Genomic DNA, 23999 nt, shown 5'->3' on the forward strand with positions numbered 1-23999 from the left:
CCTGCTGAACTCATCACAGCTTCAGCCTGGGTGGCACGTTGGATTTCAGTGTCTCAGCTCCTGTCTGAGACTGAGTGGGAGCAGTGCCACTAACCTGACCCTCATGACAAGACCAGAAGAGGGGCACCATGGCCCCAGGGTGTACCAGGCCCTCTTTGCCTACTGGAAAACACGGTTGGTACCCTCTGGGATACGGGCAGCAGTCTGACCCCTGTCTGGTTCGGATGCTGGTGGAGGGGCCAGTGATGGGGGTTAGCATTCGGGCTGAGTGACAGGGACTTGATTTGGCTCCTGGGACAGTGGTGAAGGTGTGGCAGGCCTCGCCCCCAGCCCCTGATGTAAGGATTCCTCCACTACCTACCCCTTCACTTCCTGACTCCTGGGGTGCTCTCCTTCCCTGGACCTGGACAGGGCTCCTGCCTGGGCTTCTTGGCTGCCTGCAGATGGGTGAGATGCCGGGACTGAAGCTGTGGGTGTTTGCATCCCCAACAGGCACATGTGAGCAATGTGCCTTTAAGACTAGCAGGAGAGCAATAGTATCTCCCTCCCTCCTGTTAATTGTAGCATGTTTTCAGCCATGCTTTCCAGTCACATTCGCAGGCTGTGAGAGGGAGCAGCGCTGACGCTCGCCAGCCGAGTGCCATCCGGACAGCGCCTGCCCGCCCGCGGTGTGGGTGCCTGCAGGTGATGGGGCAGCGCCTGGGACCGGAGAGCTTTGTGCCGGGAGCAGGAGCTCTGTCTGCCTGAGTTTCGGTGGCACTGCTGGGCTTGCCACGTCACTTGTGCCCCTCTCGTGTCCCTCACCTGCGTGGCCCTGGCCTCCAGCCGCAGGTTCAGCACGCTGGACACCCCGTCCTGCGGGCCCTCGCAGGGGCTCCCATGTGAGCCAAGGGCAGTGAGTGCTCTGCCGGAGCCTGGGGATCTGCAGCGGGTGATGCAGCGGGAACCGTGCACTGCCTGGCCGGGGATGCTGTGGGCTGCCGTGGGAATGCCTGGCTCCCTGAGCGCGAAGTGACTGCAACTCACACGAGGTTGGGACTACTTCTCGGAAGATGCCCTGTTTGTCTCCAGTCGTTCCTCTCTGGCCTCACCGCAGAATACCTGGAGTTGCTAGCTTCCTCCTGCCGAGGGGGGACAAAGGCATAGGCCTCCAGAGGGTTAAGAGCATCTGCCTTTACGCCAAGTGTTCGAGCAGGAAATAATCTGCAGAGATACATGTGCAGCAATTCAACTGCTGCTGCTCTCTCAGGCTGCCGCTGCTGCAGTTCGGGGTGTGAGAGGAGCCGCGCTGCTCGCAGAAGATGCTTTCTTGGTGTGTCCGAAGCTCCAGGCATGGCAGGAGAGCCCCGGCTGTCTGAGCTGGGGTAAATGTCTTCATCCAAGAGGAATTATGTGGACTTGCTGGCTCTGTCGGCTCACAGAGGTAGGTGCTGCTGCTTGTGCAACGTGCTGTGATCTTTGCGGGGGGGGATACAGTCCTCTCCTCATTCTGGGCTATAAAATTTTTTAAAATTTTCCTTGGGAACAGGGTTTAATTTGAAGTCTATAACGCCAGACAGAAAAATGTGTGTGTGGTTTCTGCATGTGCAGCAGGGAGGAGAAAGCAAAAGGTACCTGAGTGATACCTTTCATGACTGGCAATAAAGTTGTTGCACTTGATTGAAACAAACTTGCCTTGGTCTCTCTGGAATGCACCTGGGAGCTTTTGCTTCTTCCTGGCATATGACCTTTAGAAGGGGTTGGCTGCAGTATGGTGGGTTATGCTTTGGTTCGGAAACTGGGACACACTGCACTCTACAGGTTCTTTCATTCTGCTCCTGTGGACGTGGGGAGGACAGAGGGCACCTACACAGAAAATGTTGCTGACAGGGAGGTGGTTTTTTTTGAGGAGTGAAATTACACTAAGAGGAAGAAAAAAGGTGCTCTTCTCTGAGAAAGAGGAAATGTTAAGGTCCTAAAGGTTGATCTTGGTGTTTGGAAGTAGAAGAGGAAAATTGTTTTAGAAGCAGCCTGTGTCTGGTTTTTGTGTTTTGCTGTTCCACCTTTTTGGAGAGGAGTTTAGTACTCTGCTAAGTACTTTGCCACCTGGAATCTTTGCTTGAGGATTTTTTTTACAGCAATACCTAGGAGAGAAAAACTATCAACGCCATCAAATTTCCTTTGGCTTGTTTAGGAAGTTGCCTTCTTGAGAAATCCCTGACAAAATCATCATCAGCTAATACTGTTCCATTCTCACTGTCAGGGCATGCTTTTTTTGGTTTATCTTGAGACCTCTGGTGGGAGCTTTATTCTGTAAAGATTAAGCTGAAAGGAAAGTTTTCGGTTTCCCTGGAAAAGCAGGGTGTTGGGCATTGAATACCTATTTGATTTTGTTGTCCTGATTGACCCACATATGTATGTTTGCATGTTCTCCTGAGTGCAGACTCTGCCAGGAAAATCTTGCTGCTCAGAATAGGCAGGTGTTGCCTGGATTATGTACCTGCATCACATGGAGAGAGGTTTGTGTGTGTTTCTGGCATTGCAGGTCTATTAAGATAGCACAACCAACAGTGCCATTGCTGTGTAACAGTTTCAAAAGTGTTTCTGTGGCATCCTGGCAGAACAAATGTCTCTTTCCTAACTGCACTGTTGAGGAAAAAGAGCAGCACTATCACACTGCAAATCTTTTTAGTCACTTTTATTTTCTTTGCTCAGGTAACAACTGGAATGTGTTGTCACCTGAGCAGTTTGGTCAGAGCATTTGCAATTGCTTCCTCAGCTTCCCCAGGGCTGCTGTGCTGTGTTTGACTCAGCACTGACATATCTCTTAGGGAAACGTAGAGTAAAATCCCCTTTTTCTCTCTATTTTGGGCCCAAATTACAGACAAGAGCATGCTTCCTTCTTTGCAAGAACAGGACACTTGTGCACCCTCCTCTGGGGTCCTGTAGAGAAGACCTCTTCTGCTCTGCAAGATCTCTGTGTTGGAGCTGGAGGAGCAGGAGTGGGTCTGGTTGATTCACTGCCGTGTATGAATAAAGAAGCTAAAACCCCTGCTGGGGATGGAGGCCGTGATGACACCTGGGAAGTAGCTGCTCCTCTCTGTCCTGAGAAAGAGGATCCCTTCTTACTCACATACTAGGTAGATTTGGGCAGCAAGGCTCCATAGCAACACTAATTTCTGCCACGAAGAGGAGAAAAATCTCCTGGCTTCACTCAGAGAGGTGAAAACAGAAATGTATGAACATTCAGTGGCATCTCAGTGTAGTATTGGCGTAAGGTGATCTGCATGACTTTTTTCTAGAAGAGCATTTATAAAAGCTGGTGAGCACTAAGTAATACCATTGTCTGTGCAGGAAACACTAGAAAAAAATATATATTAGTCATACCATTTACTGCTATTTGCACAAAGGCAGAATGGTGATTAGAACTGGTTGATTAAAGTAAAATGCTTCTCACAAACAAGATTTCAAAACTCAAAATTAATTTGGCTATTGCTGGGCGGCAACTATTTTGGTGGTCTTTGTGTCTCTATTCCAGCAAGTGTATTTTTTTAAAAGGTCCTTTTACTAAAACAGCAAAATGTTGGGGCGTATTCCCATGTGATGTGTTCTGAAGGAGTGGATGGGAATGCGTTCCTGACAGCCATACTCGTATCCACTCAGGAAACCAAACCAGTACATTTGAACTGCTGATTATTTCTGAGCAGCTTCTCTGGTCAGTAATAAAGTTTTGCATTAAACTCGAATTATGTGGAAGTTGAGAGCTATTTGCTAGAGTTAATAATGGTAATTTAAAAAAAATTGTAATTTGTTACAATGATAACTGGTCAGCATTCCATGTCACGCACACTGCACTGATGACCTTCCTCTGCCCGACAGTCACATCCTGTCCACCCTGTAGAGTGAGGGCAGGGACTCCCTGGTGTGCCCTGCTGCAACATGGGGGTGAGCTCTGTGTTCTTATGGGTGCAATGGTAGCAGTGGTGATGGGATCTCTGTGGGCTTTGCCTTTTTGGAGACAAATGCCTGGCAAACCATGCTGGAATGGCTGGCCAGTCACGTGCTGCCCATCAGTCACAGGTGGAGCTGGGAATGGATAACAGACAGGGGCAAAGGAAGTAGATTGGATCTTCAAGAACTATTTGCTAGGGAGTGATTTCCCGGGTTTCTGTGGGGAGGTAAATGTAGGCCAGTCCTTAGGTGCCTTCACTCTTTCAGCAACTATTGCATTTTTATGGTTTGGGTACTGCTTGTAAACCAGCTACAGGTGATCCAAGCCTCTGGTCCGGAAACTGTTGAATAGGAGATGAAACTGTGCCTTTCTGACAGTGCCTGGAGTATCTACAAGAGACTGTGCTACTGCATTTGAAATCTCTCTGGCTTTGTACCACTTATAAAATGCATTCACAGTAGGTGGTGGCATCAGCCTCCTCTTAGTGAATGCAGATATTTATGTTATGCAAAAGGTTTTCTCACTTTGCTGCATTCAGATGATGACTGGAGATACCATTCTTGTTAGATAAAAAATTGAGTCTGACTTTAGAGGTGAATTCAAAGACCGATTTCTATTTAGTATATATAGCAACAAATAGGAACAAAGCTGCTTAAAGAGTACTTTAATGATGAATCATTATATTACTCTAGCCAGTCTGAAAGGCAATAAAAGTAAAAATGGTGCTAGGATTTAGTTGCTTAGAAAATTCACAGAAAGGGACTGTATTGTAGAGAGGGTTTTAGCCCACATCAAAGGAATGTTTTGAGGTACAAAAATATCAAATGACTTTCCACCCCAAAGATAAGAGGCAGCTGCTATCTATTGTTTATTGTTCCAGAAGGTTATTTTCTTTTGTTGTTAGTCACTCTTAATTTATTGGGTTTTTTTAAACCCTGACTGATTCCCCCCTCCCCGTTTCAGGACTGATGCTGTCATAATACTTTTTCAACGCTATAATTTTTATTACCAATCCTAATTAAGTGCTGTAACTTTTGAGAATCAGATTAATTTGAACCATCAGCGCAGTGCAAACGCTGTTATCATCGGAGACCATAAAATGTTCAAGGCACCGTAATTTTACTACATAGCTGCAGTGGCATCTGTCCAAGGATCTGGCTACCTTTGTTTAGCTGACATGGACTGTAATGTGTGTGCTTCTGAGCAGTGCAGCATGAATAGAAATGATATGTTCCTCAGCTGTTGGATTGCACATTGTAGCCATAAGTCAACAAACATTAGAGAAAAGACATCACCTCTGCCATCACTGAAACACTCCTTCCATGCTATAAATATTGTATGAATTCTATGGTTTCTGCACAATAGATAAAAGGACAGATAGAGGTGGGAGGTTGTTGCACATCAAAACTGCACATCACTGGTGAGCTGGGTAGCAGTGGGCATGATAGAGTTTGCCACACTCTCACCCAAGATTTTTCCGCCCTTGGCTCACAGTCCATGAAATCGGGTTGCACAGGAGCTGCTTCAACTGGTTTGATCTCCAGCCAGGACACATTGATCATCAGTTCAGTGTCCTGAGCAGCAGGACAGGTTCCAGTAATCTACTTCTTTTTAGAACAATTTCTGTATTTTGATTTTTTATTTTTTTTCCCCACAGATATTGGGTAGCAAGTAGTGAATTTTGATGCCAACTCAAGCGGTGGCAAAGTTGGTCTCTGTGCTCTGTCCCAGCTTTATTCCTTAGGTGGTGACATTATGGAAGATCTCACTGGTCATTACAGATATAATTACCTGGCACTGACAGACAGAGAGGTGTTAATCTGACACTGCAAGCATTTAGGTTGGAGCTTCATGTTTAGGTTTTCTTCACAGCAGACAAAAAGGCACTTTGAGAGAACCATTACTCCTACTTATTTTAGGAGCCTGCAGCAAGATGAGATGAAATGCAGACTAGAGATACCCAGCCTTCTCCAGTCCCACAGATGGAGCCTGTGTAACTGGTTTGGCATCAGGTGTGGGGGCAGTGGCAGCAGTGCTAGATGAGCTGGACCCCACCACAGACTGATTTCAGTCCACATTCAGCCAACTGCCAGCTCCACCCGGGCTACTCCAGGATCCTCTGAGGGGTTTGGTGCAGGATCTGACTCTGCCAGGTTTGGCTCTGCCTCACTGAACTTGAATTGCTTTGTCCATCCATGTTATCGAGTGGGACTGTGAAGCCTGTGCTGCTGTTTGCTACTGGGATGCTCAGTGGCAGATACCCTTATGCTTCTGCTCACTGGGACCTGATATTGCTAATTGATTCTATATACAATCTTTTTGACTGGTACTACAAGTCATGCTTTCCTCCCCTGCCCTATTAAACAGCAATAATATCCTCCAGACTTGTAAGTTCCAGGCTTCATGGTGAAACCAAAGTGGGAAAATTTGTATCAGTTTAGAGATTGATGTGAATGTTACCTGTTTGTGCCAGTGGGTTCTGTGGATCTCCTGCTCCTGCCCACTTGCCAACACCTTGACTGTATTCAGGGAGTTACTGCTGCAGAGAGAAGGCAATTAGTGTGAGATTTGTCCCATAAAAAATTTTTATATTTGGGATTTACCCAGTAGGCTTGTTTCAGACAAAATGTGGAATTCAGGAGCGTGTTTTCATGCCAAGAGCTGCAGCATTTGACCATGAATGTCTAGCTCAATTCTTTCAGCATATGCGACATTGAGGAAGCTCTGGGCAGACATGTATGATTTTATAGCAGCCATTGCTTGCAAAAGAAAAAATAATAAAGTGCAGAAGCATATTAATTATCCACTTTTTAATGTATATAGTGTTTTGCACACAGTTATTGTGGACATTGTTATCTGAAAGACTATAATCTTAATGTTTCTAATGGGGACTATTGTAGATTTACTGAAACTCTTACAGTTATGGTTTAAATTTGATATACACTCACTTTGAAAAAGCCTGTAGTTTTAGATTTTATGGTACCCAGTACTATGTGCTTGGTTTATGACAATAAAATCATAGCTGAATGCTGGAATAAATGTGAATTTATCTGTACCAAAGAGATCTTGTCTTGATAACTTACCTATTTTTAAATGTTAATCATCATATTCTCTGTTTTCAGCAACTGTGGGCAAATACAAAACCTCGTGTAAGCAGATAAGTCTGAGTGTTGTAGTGTCAATATGGCAAATATTGTCTAGTAGTCTTTGGTTCATAATGAAGGAATGATTCTTGGGATCATGTTGTTTGACCTCCTGATGACACAGGCTGTAGAAAATTTCACCCAGCAACTTCTCCTTTCCTTTCAGAAGAATGTTCAGACTTATTTAAAGAGTGCAGATAACTGGAACTCAGAGGTGTCCTGAGGGTAGTTGTTTTGGTGAGTAATTATTTCTGGTGATTTATAAAATAATAAATCCAATCTGAGTTTATGTCTTTGTTCCATATGTTGAAACATCTTCATCCTTTGTCTGCTTAATTAAGGAGCCTGCTGGTAATGGAAATCATTTCCCATGATGTGGACAAATCATTGATTAGCCTTCTTTTTCCTAAAGTGATCATATAATTTAAACTCTTTCACACAATCTGTTTTCAGGCCCTTAAATCCTATGCATTTCTCTCTATTTTTCAGCATCTTTTTAAGCTGGACATTAGAGGTGGCTATTCAGGGACAGCAGAATTCCACATTTTACTCATCTTTTCATTAACACCATACATAGAAACTCCACTTCTGTAAACTTATCTCTCTTCCATCATCGAGACTTTTCATCAGATCATGGCCCTGAGACCTTGTGTTGCATTTATTTCCCTGGCTCCCATATATATTTTTAATACTCCAACTTTCAACATATGCTTTTCCTTTCTGTAAGTGGAGTAGATCATTTGCCATTACATTCTTTGACGCTAAACAAGTAGACTTGTGTTTTTCCATATTAGTGTCTGATCTTTGATAAGGCTGGGCATATGAAGGAGATTGAGTTATTTGACTGTGCTCATCTAAGTTATGGCAATACTTATCACTTAAGCCAGTTCTGAGTTGCGTTGGGCTGTGAAACTTGTCTCTGTAGGCCCAGTTAAAAGCACTTCCATTCACTGATGGTTCCTCATTAAAATTACATCTTGTCAATTATCAGTGACTTTTGAAGTGTTCTGTAGTAATTTCATGTCATGGTATTCTTACAGTCAGCATGTGGTGTGTCACTGAGCTGTTTGCAAAAAAGAAGCCTGCAGTGCTGGCACACCTGCTGCCCCCCTACACCCCCACACTTTATTAAATATATGAAAAAATAATTTCAGGATTATTCAAAAGGCTCATTGAGGATCCCATCACATGCAGATACAGGGTTCCCTGCAGTCACAATGATTTCTATTGCTTTCATCTTCCAGGTGGCCATTGGTTTTCCAGGAGACACTTTATGGACGCTTATGTTGGTATTGAGGTATTCATAAAATCGACTATGACGAAGATAAAGCAAATTACAAATTTGGTTTTTGAGCACTCTTGTTTACCCATACTTTTTGTCGGCTCTGGGGTTTCTACTGGTGTCTAATTTAATGACTTTCTTTTCATTCTTTAGGAGTTCAGTCCTCCAGCAATTGCTCTGTGATGTTGCTTTGGGTCTCATGTCCATCGTGGCTGCTTACAACTGGACTAATATTTTCAGTCCATCCAAAACCCTCCTGTCTATCTCCTCGCCTCATCTGTGTCTTTTCCTTAGCCTGATCATGTTTTTCCATTGTTCTGCCCTTGAGGTACCTCCTTTCCAGCAGGAATATGGAGTAAAACCTTTCATCTTCTGATCACTGGGGTGTTGCTTTCTATTTCCCATCCCCTCAGTGCTCACCCTGGTATTTCTTATTCACTTAGCACCCCTTGTCCTTATCTCTGGGACTCTATGATTCCACCTTGATTACTTCTTTCTCTCTCTCTTTTTACCACCTTTGCTTTTTCACAGTTTTGTCTTGAACAGTCCATTTGTTTCCTTGACATTAACAATTACTGACAGCCTGGTATCCTGTCTCCAGCAGTGGCAAATAGCAGATGCTTAGGGAATAATATAAAAAGCAGGGTGAGAATATAATAACCTTAATATACCCTGGCAGCAGCGATCAGTGTCACGTACGCCTGACTGTTGTGAATGTGTTTTAGCACTGCCCAGTGGGGGATATAATGCCTAAAACCTTGTGGGTGAGGAAAGGATAATTTTACAAGATGGCAAATTTTCTTGTGTAACCACCTCTTTCCAGAAGCACTGCCTTTTCCTTGCTTTGCTTAGCACAAGCAGCCACATACTTATTTCTGAGCCAGTCCTGAGGTTTATCCACAGGACTCCTCACAGCTGATTGAGTAGAAGCTTCTGTTTCTCTCCCTTGAGTCTCCTTGAGGTGGTTGCAGTGTGGCAAGATGAAGGGAGAAATCCTTGTGTTTGCTTATGAGCCCTTAAATGATCATGCGGCTTGACAGATTCCTCTGGCATTCAAGCTCTGACTAGTTGCAATACAATCTGACAAGTGAGATGTTGAAAATTTATGAAAATCGTGGCCACAAAGGGGAGGGAGAGACCCAAACCAGTATCCCTCATCTCCTGAGGGGTTACAGGTGTCTGACCTGCTTGTCCCATGGTAGAGCATCCCTGGAGCATGGGGATGGTGGCCAGGTGACCAGCAGCATGGGCTGGCCCCACTGACTGGCCCTAAGCTGCACAGCTGCTCTTCTCCATCAGTGGTTTGATGAATCAGGGCTTGACACACAGAATGTGGGAGGCTGTGGGAGTTACCAGGATGTGCACTTTGCTACAGTGTGAGATTGAGATGTATCACGGCAGCCAAGTTTGTCAGAGGAGGCGTGTGGAGGGTTTGAGGGCCTTTTCTCTCTGCACCTTTGTTGTTACTTTGGGGTTCATTCACTGTTTACAGATTATGTGTTTTCTCCAGGATTCCTTCAAATCTGAAACAAGGTCTGAACTGTGGGAAGCAGGTAGAAAAACATATTTCAATTTTTTTATTGAGAGGTTTGAAATTGCATTTAAAAAATACTTCTGTTAGCAAGTAGAATATATCATCAAGGGCACTGACCAGCTAAATCAGAGAAGTGATGTTGCAGGTGTTAGACCTCTAGTTACTAGTTCTTCAGCTGACACTTCCTCTGTTACCATCACTGCTCTAGTATCCAACACACCACAGTTTGATTTATCCTCACCTGATTGTCAGCTTTACTGATAGAATTATTTTATTTCTGGGTCCTGTTTTCTTCACATGGTATATTTTCTTCTGTGGTTGTTGCTTTGTACATTACTATCTGCAAAATTTTTGGAGAAGTCCTTGGGACTTCCTTAGGGTAACATATAAAGGACCAGTGGGAAGACAGAAGCACTTTATAGACATGATGGGTATTCAGTACCCAGCTCTTCACTGCTTGACCTCATCAGTAAGGGAAAGGGTTCTTCTGTTCATAGAGGTGGGTCCATAAGTCCCTACAGCTCTAAGTGCTCCTGTTGAGTAAGCCTGGACATTATTCTTGCTGTCTGTTTTCCCCTCTCCTCTCCTCTCAGAAGCAGAGGAGTTCCTATTGTGAGCTGTGCCAAGTGATCCCAGCAGTGGCTTTAGAGGATGTTCAGAACAGGGTGAGGCACACAGTGTACCTTTCCCAGATGGAGGTTTCCAACTTTGTGCAAAGTTGTGCATACCAGAGCTCAGGAATGTGTGCATATGTAAATTATCCTGTTAGAAATTCAGGGCAGAAAGGCACATAGTTCCTTTGATGCCAAAGGGAACTGTGTCTAGAGACTCAGGGTAGAAATATGCCTCCTGATACATGTTTTAGTTCTGTATAAATCATCTGTAAGTATAGCACACTCTATTCATTTAGCTGGTGACAGTGTTATTTAGGGGTGATATGAAACAGTCACAAAGTAATAAGGACTGCCTGAGAAGAAAATATGTGCTAAAGCTCTTAGGTGTAATGCTAATTTAAATAAAACATGTGTTCTATTGGGGCTATAGAATATTCCTCCTAGAAGTCTTTATAATATTCAAGACGTGGATGCTTAAAAGTTGGTTTTTTTCAAAATGAAGATGCCATGATTATTTAAGAATGCTGAGACTCCTTTTTAGGTTAAGTTGATTCATGCTGTTCTTAAAAGAATGTTTTATGGGTATCTTAGCGGTAGGGACACCTGTGATTATCTAATGTATGCAAATGCAGTCCAGCAGCATATACCCCTAAACATGATGGAAAGCACAGGGACGAGCTCCTCATCCTGCTGCCAAGTCAGGCCATGTTTCAAGTTAGGCTGATGAGCAAGGGCGTGTTAAGCAGATATTACTTCAGTGATTGCTGAGGCAGATATGGGGCACAGAAAAAGAATGTAGCTCTCTGTAAAAGCTGAATAAAAATGAATTTTGCAAAAAGAAATCTCCAGATTTTATATTAAACCAAATTATGAATGCATTAAGGGTAATAGCCACTCTACCTGGGGAGTGTTTATTGCCCCAGCTCTATTTCTCTGAAGGTTATTCACTGTGTGGGTATTATGCTGTAAAATCCTTTGCTGAAGTGATAACCTTGTGCTGTGTGCAAGCAAAGTGAGGTTAGATTGGAGTAATTGCTGCTATCTCACAGTGCAGGTGCTTTCTAGTTATGGTGCAGATATTAGAACAAACAAGTCGTAAAAACTTTAGGCATACCTTTATACATATTAAAAGATAAGCGTGCATTTTTTAATGTGTAGATTATTGGAATTTGGATTAGAGCATAGTTATGATAAGAGATTGTTATATTATCTGTCGAGGAACATACCCAGCGCAGACAGCTCCATGTGCAGCTGCAGGTTGTGCCCCGGGTGGGGGAAATGGCCTGAGCCCCTGGTTGGAATGGATAAGGTGTGTTTGCCCCTGGCTCTTTCAGTTGTGGCAGGGCAAATACTGTGCAGCACTTCAGTGAAACCTCCTGTGGGCTGGGAAAGAAAAAGTGTGAATACTGTGCTAATGATGCTAATTTTGGAGAAGAGATACCAGGAGGGCAAGTTGTCTCCCTCCCTGATGAAGCAGTGAGCACCATGTGCTTACAGGGGTTTGTTCTGTTGCTGTTTAGGCCGCTTGGGCTCATGTGACTCCTTTTCTGTATGTTCTCACCTCTCAGAAAATGTGGTTTCACAGGCCACAGTGTTTTTAAATGCATGTCTTAATAGGAGAAAATGACTTACAGTGATCGTTTTATTGTCCTGCCACGTAAACTCTTCAGTAAATGCATATGGTCACAGAATCATTTAGGTTGGAAAAGACCTCCAAGATCATTGAGTCCAACCTTTGACTGGTCAGCCCCTTGTCAGCTAGACTTTAGCACTGAGTGCCACATCCAGTCATTTCTTGAACACCTCCAGGGATGGTGACACCACCACCTCCCTGGACAGCCCCTTCCAATGTTTAATACACTTTCTCTGGAGAAATTCTTCCTGATGTCCAACCTGAACCTCCCCTGGTATCGCTTGAGACCGTTTGTTCTTGTCCTGTTGCGAGTTGTCTGGGAGAAGAGGCTGACCCCCATGTTGCTGCAACTTCCTTTCAGGGAATTGTAGAGAGTGGTAAGATCTCCCCCAAGCCTCCTTTTTTCCAGGCTAAACACCCCCAGGATCCATCCTGTCCAGATGCCTCTGCAGAACCTCCCCACCTTCCAGTAGATCAACACTCCCACCCAAACTGTTTCATGTTCCTGGATTTCCCTTTCCTGAGCCTCCCCCCCCCACCAATAGCATTGAGGTAGGAGAAGTGAAGTGTCCTGCCTGTAAGACAAACAAACACTTAAATTTTTGTGTAATGCTTTCCAGCACACCTCTACTGTGCTTTCCAAAGGATCTCTTAATAAGACTTTACAAGCTTGGGTAGTCATGTAGCTTTAATGCTCTGTTTGTCATCTGGCTATTAGCTGTGGCTGAAGGAAGAACTAACTCCAGAATCTAAATGAAAGACTCAGTGTATCTGTAATAAACAAGCAGAGAAACAAGCCCCAGTCTGCTTAGTCTCTAAATAGCGTTGCTGTACAGCTGCAATAACATTTTCCTGTATAGGCTGTGTCCTGGGCCGTGGATTGCAGAAGGTAATTTTGACCAGGAGATGACTACCAGCCACATCACTGCCCCAGGCAATGATAAATTCAGAACCTTCTTATAGAATTTGCAAGTGGGTTTACAATGTCATCTTACGTTGATGCAGAAAACTGCATCTCCCAGAGATGAGTAAAAAACTCACTGGAAACACTTTGTGAATAATAATTGCAGAGCTATATTCACCTCTGATTTTTGTTTCAAGATTTCTGTGAGAAAACTGCATGCTGAGATGGATAGAATTTTCCCTTCTTCTCTGTGTTGCTCAGGGACTTCTTTTTTGCTTTTGGCTGATTGAGGAAAAATGAGAAAATGCTTAAATTGAACACTAGACTTCCTAATAGTATAAAAAGCATCCTAAGGGGCTTGGATGTGTGTTGTAATGGCAGTGATTTCTTTGAAGATGGGTAGCTGAGAGGTCAAGCCTGAAAATCTTGATATTATCTTCTAAGATCATTCAGTTTTGTCAGGATGAGAGATTTTTGATTGGAAAGGAAATAATAGAAACGAATGAGGTGGTTTTTTTTTATTTTTATTGTAGAGGTGATAGGAAGAGGTACCTCTTTTTGGACAAAAGACTCTATTTTCCTCTTATTTTTTTGCACAAATGTAGATGCTGACTCTGGAAAAGATGAAGATCCAAGGAAAAAGTACTGCCTGGAGGAGTTGCTCCCATCTTTTATAATAACTGTTGCTGTACTGCTAAATGAGAATCCACTGCAATGACAGTGTTGGGGCACATGTAATTGTGGAAATGCATTAGGCTTTTAGTGTCTTCCAACGCTTAATTACCTGTTTATTAACAATTTTTTGACTATGAGAAAAGCTTTTGAGAGTACTCAGTGTTTCCAGATTCAGTAATCTGTTTCTTGAAGTTTGAGGCAGTAACTGGTCATGGCTGAGCTCTGCAAACGCAAAAGGTTGACTTTTTGGGTGATATGGTTCATTTCCGTGGAGTCTCTGAGGCTTGATATTGGATATAACAACTCCAGATTAAACATTTTCTCAAGTTAGTGACTTTTATGTGGATAGTGTTTGCAAGCAAGTAGGGAAGGATATTAAAAAGGGAAGTTTTATGTGGGTTTAGCAAATAAAAGCTACATAACATTTACGCATCAGCCACATCCTGTTAAATGTCTTAGAATATCATGCAACAAAATCTCTCCGAATACTGATCACTGTTTCACTGTAATTGCAGTGGTCAAGGGGGACTTTGAGTCCCAGACTGCTGAAGGGTTCCTTGAAACAAGACATTGAATCTTTCAGAATAAATATTTTACTGCTCAGGTTCACACTGAGCGATTATTAACAGCACTGAATAAATGTGTGAAATCCTAGAAGCTGTGTGCAGTACAGCACACAGAAAGGTCCCTGGAAGCTGTGAAAACTGTGTTGGCAACCAGCAAGGGGTTACATCCTCAGGAGCCACAGTCACCTACGCCTTATGTGAAGAGGAGGAAGGAAAGAAAGGTGCTGACCCTCAGTGCAGGAACTTCTCAAGTTTGCAGCTGAATGTCTGCCAGAACTGAATGGAGAACTATCTCTTTTGTCCCAAATTTACTGAAAATGTTCCTCAAAACAGCTTTATCCCACACTGGCCTTCGTTCAAAATAAAGATGATAACTTTGTTTTCTGTCTTCTAATTGCACTCAGTGAAACACGTAAGTGCTGCCAGAATGAGACTGGGTATCATGTTCTGAATGTGCAATAGTCTATTTTTTCCGAGAGGCTTTATTTTATGGTTTAATTATTGCATGACAAGGGTTGGTTTGAAGAATAAGAAGGCAATTTAATTGGATTCTCAACTTTATAGGCAGGATCTAAAGAATTACTAGGAGGTGTTTCCCATAATGTTTACAACTCCTTTTTTAACACTTCTTTGCACGCATTTCATGGCTGACACAGATGTACGTACAGAAATAGTACATATTTATAGATTAAACCTATAGTTTAAGGCAAATAAGCAGGCCTTGCCTTTAGTAGAATGTTTTCCTGCATAAGAACTCTGATTTTAAATAGTGTGGATAATGGTGTCTTTGCTATGTGAGGAGTGTATGGGTATGACTCATGGTGTCATAAATACTGTGGCTATTACAGTGAGCATCCAAGTGAAATTACACAAAATTATATATTTGCCAGGGTTCTTTTCTCTAACGGCCAAACTTCAAAATAGAAAGCTTTATTATTCATTTTGATGCATTTGAACTACTGAATGTTCTTGCTGGCCCACTAGACAGTTTAATAGGGCTCCTGAACATCATCAATAATTCATGCATCTCTTAAACAGGGATGTGGTACTTGTTGTTCAACTATAATCTGAGTGTACTATATTGTGGGCTACTATAGGATGCTCAGGGACATGCTCAGTGCTGGCTCTTGACGTCACAGAAATGTCAGGTTCTTGGATTTGAGCACCCTGTGTGTGGTGCTCCCAAACAGGGGATGGTCCTCTTTGCCTTCATCACAACTGTTGCTTTCCCTGAAAGGGAGATGAGGATGTAGAGAACTCCCTTCAGGATGATTTGCTTGATGTAAACAGTGTAAATCATTCCCAGCATGTGACTGTCAGTGCTGGCTGGACCAAAGATGGGAAACTGATGGTGCAGGTGGAGAGGTGTGGAGGAAGGCTAGTCTGGGGTATGTGAGGGTTCACAGAGCATTAGCAAAAGTGGCAGTGGGTGTTAAACTGGAACTGAAAATCCAGTGATTGTTGTAGGATATGTTAACTGATAGTTATGAAGAAACCTAATGGGATGTGATTTTTTTTTCTCTTTTGAAGTATGTCTTTGCCTTATTGTTTTTATTCTGTTTCATATGTCACACACACTGTGACATCCCATGTTGTTCTAAATACCATATCCAGAGAGAAGGTTTCAGAATCAAAGAGGATGAGAAAGGCTGAGGATGAGTACAATGAGGGTTGTTCCCGGGGGCCTGTACTCTTGACATGCTTTGTGGAGGTCTGCTGGCAACACTGGCTGTCTTTGATCTCCTTTTGCCATTGGAGAGCTGAGGCATGCAAAGCGTCGAGGCATGATACACTCAGGATGAGCTCTCAGCAGAGCTGAGAAATGACTGTGAGTTTCCTGGATAGCAATCCAGTCTTTTTCTGCAAGAACCTTCCTCCTTTAGATTTGTCACATTTGAGCCATGCTCATGTGTCTGTACAAACAGAGTAAGAAGTTACAAAGAGCTCAAAAAATAAGGGTATAGTGTCTTGCACAGGTATTAGTGAAAAAACTCTTAACAGTGTTGTTTTTCAATAAGAACTTGTTGGGCAAAGAACAGTAACTTGTCAGATAAATGCAAAAAACCAGTACATACAACCATTCAAGTGAGTTTTATTGTAGGTAGAACGAGTCCAAACTCAAGACCTTTTTCTCCCTCCCTATTTAAACTTACTGCTCTTTATCAGGCTTCTAAGAAAAATCTTATCCTGACTTCCTGTGTTCTGTATTGGTGTCTGGATAAGGGTCAGATTGGGCCCCGTGTTTGTTCAGGATGCAGGAGGCTGAAGAACTCTATGCAGCTTTCAGGAGTCAAGCTACAATCCCCAGGCAACCGTGGGCTGTGCTGGTTTGAAAATAGTTTTTTTGCAGCGAGCTTAGGACCCGTAATGCAGCACAGTGTTGCACCCTGCCAGTGTGATGTCTGTGTTAAGTGAGCTGGGGAGCAGGAGGAGGCTGTACAGCTCTGTCCCAGCCTGACATTGCTTAAGGCTGGGGGAGATGCAGCTTCACTGGCACTGGCTCAGCGTTCCTTATGCCTCACACAGAGAGTTTCTAGCAAAAATGGGCTGGAGCTTCCATTTTTCTATCCAGACTGCAGTGAGGTTAGTCCTAACAATGTGCAGCTCCTTCTGGAAATAGTTTTTAGGTGGTGGGTGTATTTGAAAAGAAAGATGATGGTTCTTCACTTGCTTTTGGCTGTAATGATGACATTAAGATTTCAACATTTCGCTCTTAACTGCTGCTTTTCAGTGAACCTTTTACTCTATCTGGGTGGAGTATTTGGGTCAAATGAAAATTCTGGCTCTATGGTGAAAGAGCAGATGATGGCAGTGGCTGATGGTGATTACCAGTTTTCTTGCACTTATGCCTTGGAGTGGTGGCCAGTGAGAAAAGGCCGATTGTTCCATACCAAGGGTTACAGTGCTCGTTCATCTGGGACATGCAGCCTGAGCAAGCCCAGTTTTGTCATTAGGCTGTCAGTAGGGCATGTGAGATCATGGCTCATGCACTGCACTGGGCAGGGGAAGTTGGAACTACCAGCATCCGAATCTGCTTCCGAGGTGTTTGACTGTGGCACAGAAGGGCTGTGAGTCCCACCGACCGTGGCTGAGCTTTGAGCAGTGCTGCCTCCATTGCCTATTGCATGTCTGGAGCTGCTGCTTATGCAGTGGTACAGGTTGTGCTGCTTTTGCCCAAACTACTCATCACCAATGAAGTAGCTCTGAAATGTGACAGGATGATACCATTTCATAGGGAATTATTTTACCCCTATTTTCCTCCCTCATTGCTGTGACAAGTGCTGGAGTCCCTCCAGACTGTCAGTGGGCTACAGCATGGGACCCTCTTTCCAAATCTGTTTTCTGCTTTATTTCTTAGTGTCATGTTTTGTTTCCATGGAAACTCCCCAACCTAACTCGAATGATGAGACTGTCAGGTGCATGAACAATGCTGTCATTAAAGAGCATCCTCAGGTCTGGATGTTTGCTCCTCATGTGTCCTACCAGGCAGGGAGTGTGGTGTCAGGAGAGGCTACGTGACCACCAAAACTTGATGTGAGCCTGAAGGCTTTGGAAGAGCTGGTGAAGACAGGACAGCTGTTGCCTCTCTGGAGAGGAGTTTCCTTTGGCTGGTGTTCCCCAAAGACGTTGTGCCCATAGCAATTATATTCATAGGAAAGGAGGAATATTTTGCCATTTTTAAAAGAATGAGCTTGGGTTATGTCTAAAAGCCTGTCTGCAAAGTTTGCATTGAAAAGAACAGATTTATAACAGTAGTAAAAGAGGTTGAACAGAAAATATGTTGTTTCCAGGAAAAATGGATTAGCCACAAAATGTACCCTGGAGTGAAGTGTTAACTTCTATCATTGAGCATGGAAATATATGAGGCAATTTTTGCGTGCTGTGACGAATAAGAGTGGTTGATTAGCATCAATATTTCCCATCCTGCTTGCACCCTGGAATCTGCTTATGGCAATATCTTCCTCCCTTCAGCCCCATCCCTACTGTTTTCATTGAAGAACATCAGTAAGAGAAAAAAGCTTACTTAATGGAGAAAAAAGTACTGTACCTGAAAGAATAGTTTCCTCTTTCCTCTCTTTGTGAAGCTTTTCAGATACTGTTATATTGGTAACCACGTTTTGTAAGTGCCACATTAGCAGGACAAAACCACAGTGCTCAAGAGAATTTGCAACCCTTTAAGGAAGAGCCATTAAACTGTGAGATAAAATGTGGCTCTGCATCTCTAAAAATAATATATTTGCATCTCTATAAGGACTTCAATTTTGGTAGCTAGGAATAGTCTAGGCATCTTCATTGTAATTATTAAGAATTACTAGCTTGCACAATTACTGCTTTGAGAGAGATGTGAATGTACATGGTATTTTAGAGGACATGGAGAAGTGAAGAATTTATTGCTATTTAAAAAGCTGAAGTTTACTTGCTTGCTGGCAAACAGTATAGGAATTGAAGAATTGCCAAGGCAGAGAAGGCTTCAGGTTCATCTTGTTTGGTGCCTCTGCTCTGACAGATGCTAAGACGTTCAGAGAAAGGGAGGAGCCTTATCTCGGGAGAGGCGAGAGAATTTTTTCAGCTATTGAAAACCTGGAGGTGAAAGAGGGAGAGCAGCCTAGAAGGTAGGAACAGCAGGAGTTTCTGCAGTGTGGAGTGGGGTGGTCAGGCCGTGGACTTTCTGCTTGTCTGCTTATATGAGGCGAGAATAGTAACCTTCTCTGAAACTATTGCAAAATGCCCACAATTCTGCATCTTAGGACTGGTTTCATGTACCAAGGAAGATTATTTTCCGTTTTAATTCTGTAAAACTCTATCTGTGTGTTGCTGCTTTGTAATGGGATGGAATCTTTCCATTCAGCAGTGTAGATCAGCTCTGTTCTGCACCTTCTCCGTAGTGCAGGTTTTCGTGTTGGCTTTTTGTTTTTCATTAGCTTATTTCATTGATTAAAATAGATAAGATGTACTTTTTTTGCATGAACACTGCCAGAACTGAAAGCCCTCCACAGGGCCTGTACTAACAGGTGCAGATACTCCTTGTCAACACGTAGGTGTCAGCTCACTGTTCCATGCTTCTTTCATGGGTTCAGTCTTGGTGCAGACTACCATTTGGCTATCATTTTGACATCCATAAGTATTTCCTGCTGCAGAACTCTGTTGGAACAAGCTCCTAACATGCCTGTCTTCTGGTCCTTGAAAAGCCCCATTTTTCACAGCATATTTTCTTTTGAAGTCTGATTCAAAGCCCATTGTAATTGCTGTAGTCTCCTATGCATTCTAATGCAGCCAAATCAATGGTCGTACATTTAGGAACAAAGAAAATTGCTTGCATGTGCAGGGTGGGAGGATTCAATCTTAGAGTGCCATGATGTTGAAGGGACTTGGATGTCAGGCTGAAAGCCAGCCACATGTGAGCTTCAGCTTTGTGTGACTGAACGTGGCCCTTGGCTGTACCTGTGGGGGGAGGATTGTTGTTCCCGTGCACCCTGCTGATGACACGACTGCTCAGACGTTCAGCCCCTCTCTGATGTTAACGCGTTTTAAAACAGGATTATAGGAATTTGTAAAGGTTCAGGAAAGTTCTGCAAAAATGACTGGGTGTCTGTAAAACATTCGTTTTTAATGAGAGGCTCAGTCTAGTTAAAATAAGGTTAAGAGGATACTTATCGGAACTGTATAAATACTGCGGCAGGAGATTTATGGTTGCAGGAGGCTTTTTAAACTAATAGGCAAAAGTGGAACTGTATAAATCAGTGGATGGAAGCTAAAATTAAGCTAATACATGTTGGAAGTGGCATAACCCTAAAAAATCTTAGCTAAGAACAGAGTGGGTCTTTATCACTAGAAGTCCTTAGGAATATATCCATTTTGAAGGGCAGCACATTACTGACTTCCAGGGTAGCTGCAGGAGACTCTCATTAAATATTTCTGGGTTATATTATGTGTAAGACCACATTAAATATTTAGACTCCCTGCTCTTGGCCTTAGTGCTTAAAACCTAAGCACTTGGCAGCCAGTGGTGTGAAGGAGCTTTGGAGAAAATTCAAAGTTTAGATTGAATATTAGCAAAAATCTCTTCCCGGAAAGGGTTGTCAAGCACTCGAACAGGCTGTGGAGGGAAGTGGTAGAATCACCATCTCTGGAGGTGCTTAAATAGGGCACCTGGGGACATGGTTTAGTGGTGGGTTTGACAGTGTTAGATTTACAGTTGGACTCAGTGATTGTAGAGGGCTCATCACACTGTTAGGTGCTAATTTACATGAGCATCCAGACTCCATTGGCCAGATTGCTCCAGGATCCAATGATTTTAAAAGAAGTTTCATTTTCTTTGCTGGTTTATTATTTTTGTTAATGTCTATTACTTACAAATTGATATTTCTTAGCATATATTTTTGCTGGAGCAGCTTTTAGATGTAATGTTTTTAACTATATATAAAATTATCTTGCTGATGCTTATGAATGTTTTCTCCCAAGAGCAAAATCTCTAGCTAAATATTCTGGGGAAGTAATAAAACTGTCTTTAAAAAAAACCCTTTGAAATGTACATATTAAGTAAGTGAAGAAAGGAAGAATCAATGAAGATATTTTTTTTTCTTTCCCAACTTTAAGCTGTAGGGGTCTAAAATGTTGCTCACAGATTTAATAGGTAGAAAATTATCAGAAAGAGTTTCTTTTTCCCAGAATTTACTTTCCTTTAAACAACTGTCATCAGATTTACAGGTCACTGTGTATGTTGCAAATAGGATTTTATACTAAGACCACAGTTCTGACATTACTGCTACTTTTTTTTTCTTTAATAGAGCATTTATTATGGTAAGACTGAATAAATGTCCTAGGCATCAATGCCCTTTGAGAAGCACTCTCCATTTCTGAGTTCTGTCAATACCTTGCTCAGCTGAAAACATCATCCATGTGAGGGTCTCATCCCAGCTCCTCACAGACAGATTACCACCCATGACCATGTGGCATCAGTTTGTGTCCTCCATCTTTCTTAACTGCTTGTAAATTACGTGCTTTGGAAAGGAGAAAGTGATTTTGATTTTGAAATAAAAATGTTTACAAGGCAGGCCTGCCTTGGGAAGCTGTAAGCTGAATTCTTGCATTGAAGGTTTTTAAATTCACTAAAAAACTTAAGCTTCAGTAGAAGCAAAGGATGTGGGGCAGTTCAGTGGTGTCACAAAATCCAAATGGATGATGTTTTAGTGCCAAACAGAATTGTACTTCTAGAAAATAATATTAACAATGGTATTTTACCCTGCTCAATCTGCTTCAAAATGTTTCACTTGCCTTAATAAACCTTAGGGATGCCCTTGTATGGCTGATGCTTTTAGTATTTCAGACCAGTGCTTTTAATGATAGTAACATGTCTGTCAAAGTACAGCATATGGGTAATACAGGAGTAAGAATAATATAAATTTAACTGAACTGGCTTAATGTGCCCACTCCTGCTGGGAGAGAAAAAACAAAACCAAGCCAAGAATGAGAAGGAATGGAGAAGCAAAGAAGCTCCTTAGTAACAAAAACACAGCGTGCAATCAGCCACACCAATCTTTATAGAGAAACTGCCCCAGTGATGCTTCCAGAGAATGAAGATGAAAAGGTAAGTGGGAACAGGGCACCCTGTGCATTTAAAAGAATATGACAAGCAGAATTAAATGTGAAGAGGTGATGATGAAGTTGTGCACTGTATGATGTAGAGCTGAAATACAGCCATGGGGTTGTCTGGGATGTCCCTGCAGCCCGAGCAGCAGAGCCCCTAAGATTCCCCAAGGTGCCCTGATGAGAATGTGCTGCCTGAGTGAACAGACCAGTGAACAGAGCCTGTTGCACTTTCATTAGGGGTGTTTAGTTGTCTCTCTTTAGTTGTTTTCCATCCTCAAACTTTTCGCTGCGTTTGGGTAAAACTGGTCTTCCCTTGGCAAATGTTTGTTCCTTAGTTTGCCTTGACTTGTTTCGTGGTGGTTATCACTCTTGCTGCTCTTTCTCAAGTGTTTGTTGCAGGTTCACTTCAGGGATTGTGTGTTTGGGAATTCTTTTGAGGCTGAAGACCTCTTTCTAATCTTTCCCTGCGCTTAATGTGCTAAACTTGGGAGCTGTTTTTCTCCTCTGATTTCAGTAGTGAATCTTTTGCAAAAATCAGCAGCCATTTATCCAACTGTGTTTAAAATTTGACTTTTCCAAGATTTTTATGACTTAAGATTTGAAGCATCTAAAACATATTTTTTGAGGCTTTTTTTCTTCACAAAATTATACTTTTTTCTACTTTACAAATCTGTCACAGCCTTCTGGGAAGGTAAGGTTTGTGTGCCTGGAATTGATAATATGTGATTCCTAGCAAATTTCAGCTCCACTTCAAACAGAAATCCCTTTGATTTTAGGTGCCTCTGTAGGGCTGTATGGTGCTTCATCCCTAGGGTTATCTGTATTGCAGACACCATGCAAACATTTATTTAGTTTAGTGCTAACACATGTATGTTTTCATTTTCCTGAAGTTTTTGTGCACATTTTATAGCCAAAGCATCTGTCTGAAGTCTTTGCTGCAGGAGAGAGCAGTGTAATTGTTTGTGCAACATTCTTCCATTGTATGCTCTGTTCTTACTGAGTCCACAGCTTTCATCTGTCCTTCATGTTCTGTTTTTACCAAAGCATGAGGCATTTCTTAGCCTGCAGACTTTGTGCAGCTGCTGTTTTGTCCAAGGAACTGTAACAACAAGTGTATTTCTAATGCCAAAAAATGAGAACATCTTCCTACCGTAAGTCACTAATACAGTTTGCCTTGTTCCTGGAAGTACATAATGCAGCAATTGGAGTCGTCACTTCAGGCTCAAATTTGCTGTGCTGAGTGTACTCTGACTTCAGGCAGTGTATTTTGCAATTGAGGAAGAAAAAGCTTCTTGATTATGAATGTTAATAATTAAAGATATAGGATACCACTGTTTTGAAAGCCTTTTTCTTAGAAAGAAAACTTTTTCAGGGGACTAATATGGTGTGTGTGGCATTATTATCATCATACTGTGTGTGATACTTTTGGCTTGTGGGTTTCTAATTTTTTGGAAGAATATGAGAGCCAATGTTCAAATGGCCATTTGCTATAAATAGAAATAAAATACATCTGAAGAGGGCTGTCCCAGGCAGTACATTCTGGGCCTTAATCTGGAGTCCTTGCAAAGTGAAGAAAAATGTGATTTCCCAAATCACTACTGTTTTGCTGCTATTCTGTTTTATTCTCTTTGAGATGTTCTTTAACTGATAATCTCTCAAATGATTCCTTATATTGATTAGAACAAATCACTGCTGTTGTGGAACTTAATTGCTGTACAATCAATGTGTAATACTGCTGCTTGTTTTTTTGTTTCTTCCTTTAATAACATAAACCCCCCCTCCTTGTGAGCAGCTGAGTTTCTGGCTGTTCCCTGCTGGCAGGGCTGGGGCACAGGGAGTGCAGTGGCCACCCCAAGAGCTGGGCAGTGGCTCCCTGGCTCTGCTGCACTCAGCAGGGCTGAGGCATTTGCAAAAGCTTGGCAAGGACGCAGGATAACGGAAATAATTTCTGAGGTTTTCAGGCTATTTATAACTAGGGAAAAAAAGTACTTTTTAAAGGCAAAAATTGCATGAAATGTCTCCTGTCAAAATCTCACTCATCAATGTCAGATTCTCATGACATTGACAAAATAGCTATTTCTGCATGGAAAATGTGACAAAACTGGGTTTTGAATTTGCTGCTGACTT

General features: G+C 42.5%; 1 protein-coding gene across 4 annotated transcripts in view; it reads left to right on the plus strand.

Annotated features, from left to right (window-relative positions):
- Nucleotides 1-597: 597 nt before the first annotated feature.
- HTR2C (5-hydroxytryptamine receptor 2C) overlaps nt 598-23999 on the plus strand; it is a 208002-nt gene continuing 184600 nt past the window's right edge. For 3 of the 4 annotated variants that reach the window (XM_027690566.1, XM_027690567.1, XM_027690564.1), the window contains exons 1-2: nt 598-1423; nt 7241-7311. The gene's annotated coding sequence lies outside the window, so the exon portion shown is untranslated. The remainder of the gene's footprint in view (nt 1424-7240; nt 7312-23999) is intronic. The other variant, XM_027690565.1, reaches the window with a different exon arrangement.

This window comes from Neopelma chrysocephalum, unplaced genomic scaffold (assembly GCF_003984885.1).
Source record: "Neopelma chrysocephalum unplaced genomic scaffold, ASM398488v2 Primary Assembly neopelma1_81, whole genome shotgun sequence".
Classification (NCBI taxonomy): domain Eukaryota; kingdom Metazoa; phylum Chordata; class Aves; order Passeriformes; family Pipridae; genus Neopelma; species Neopelma chrysocephalum.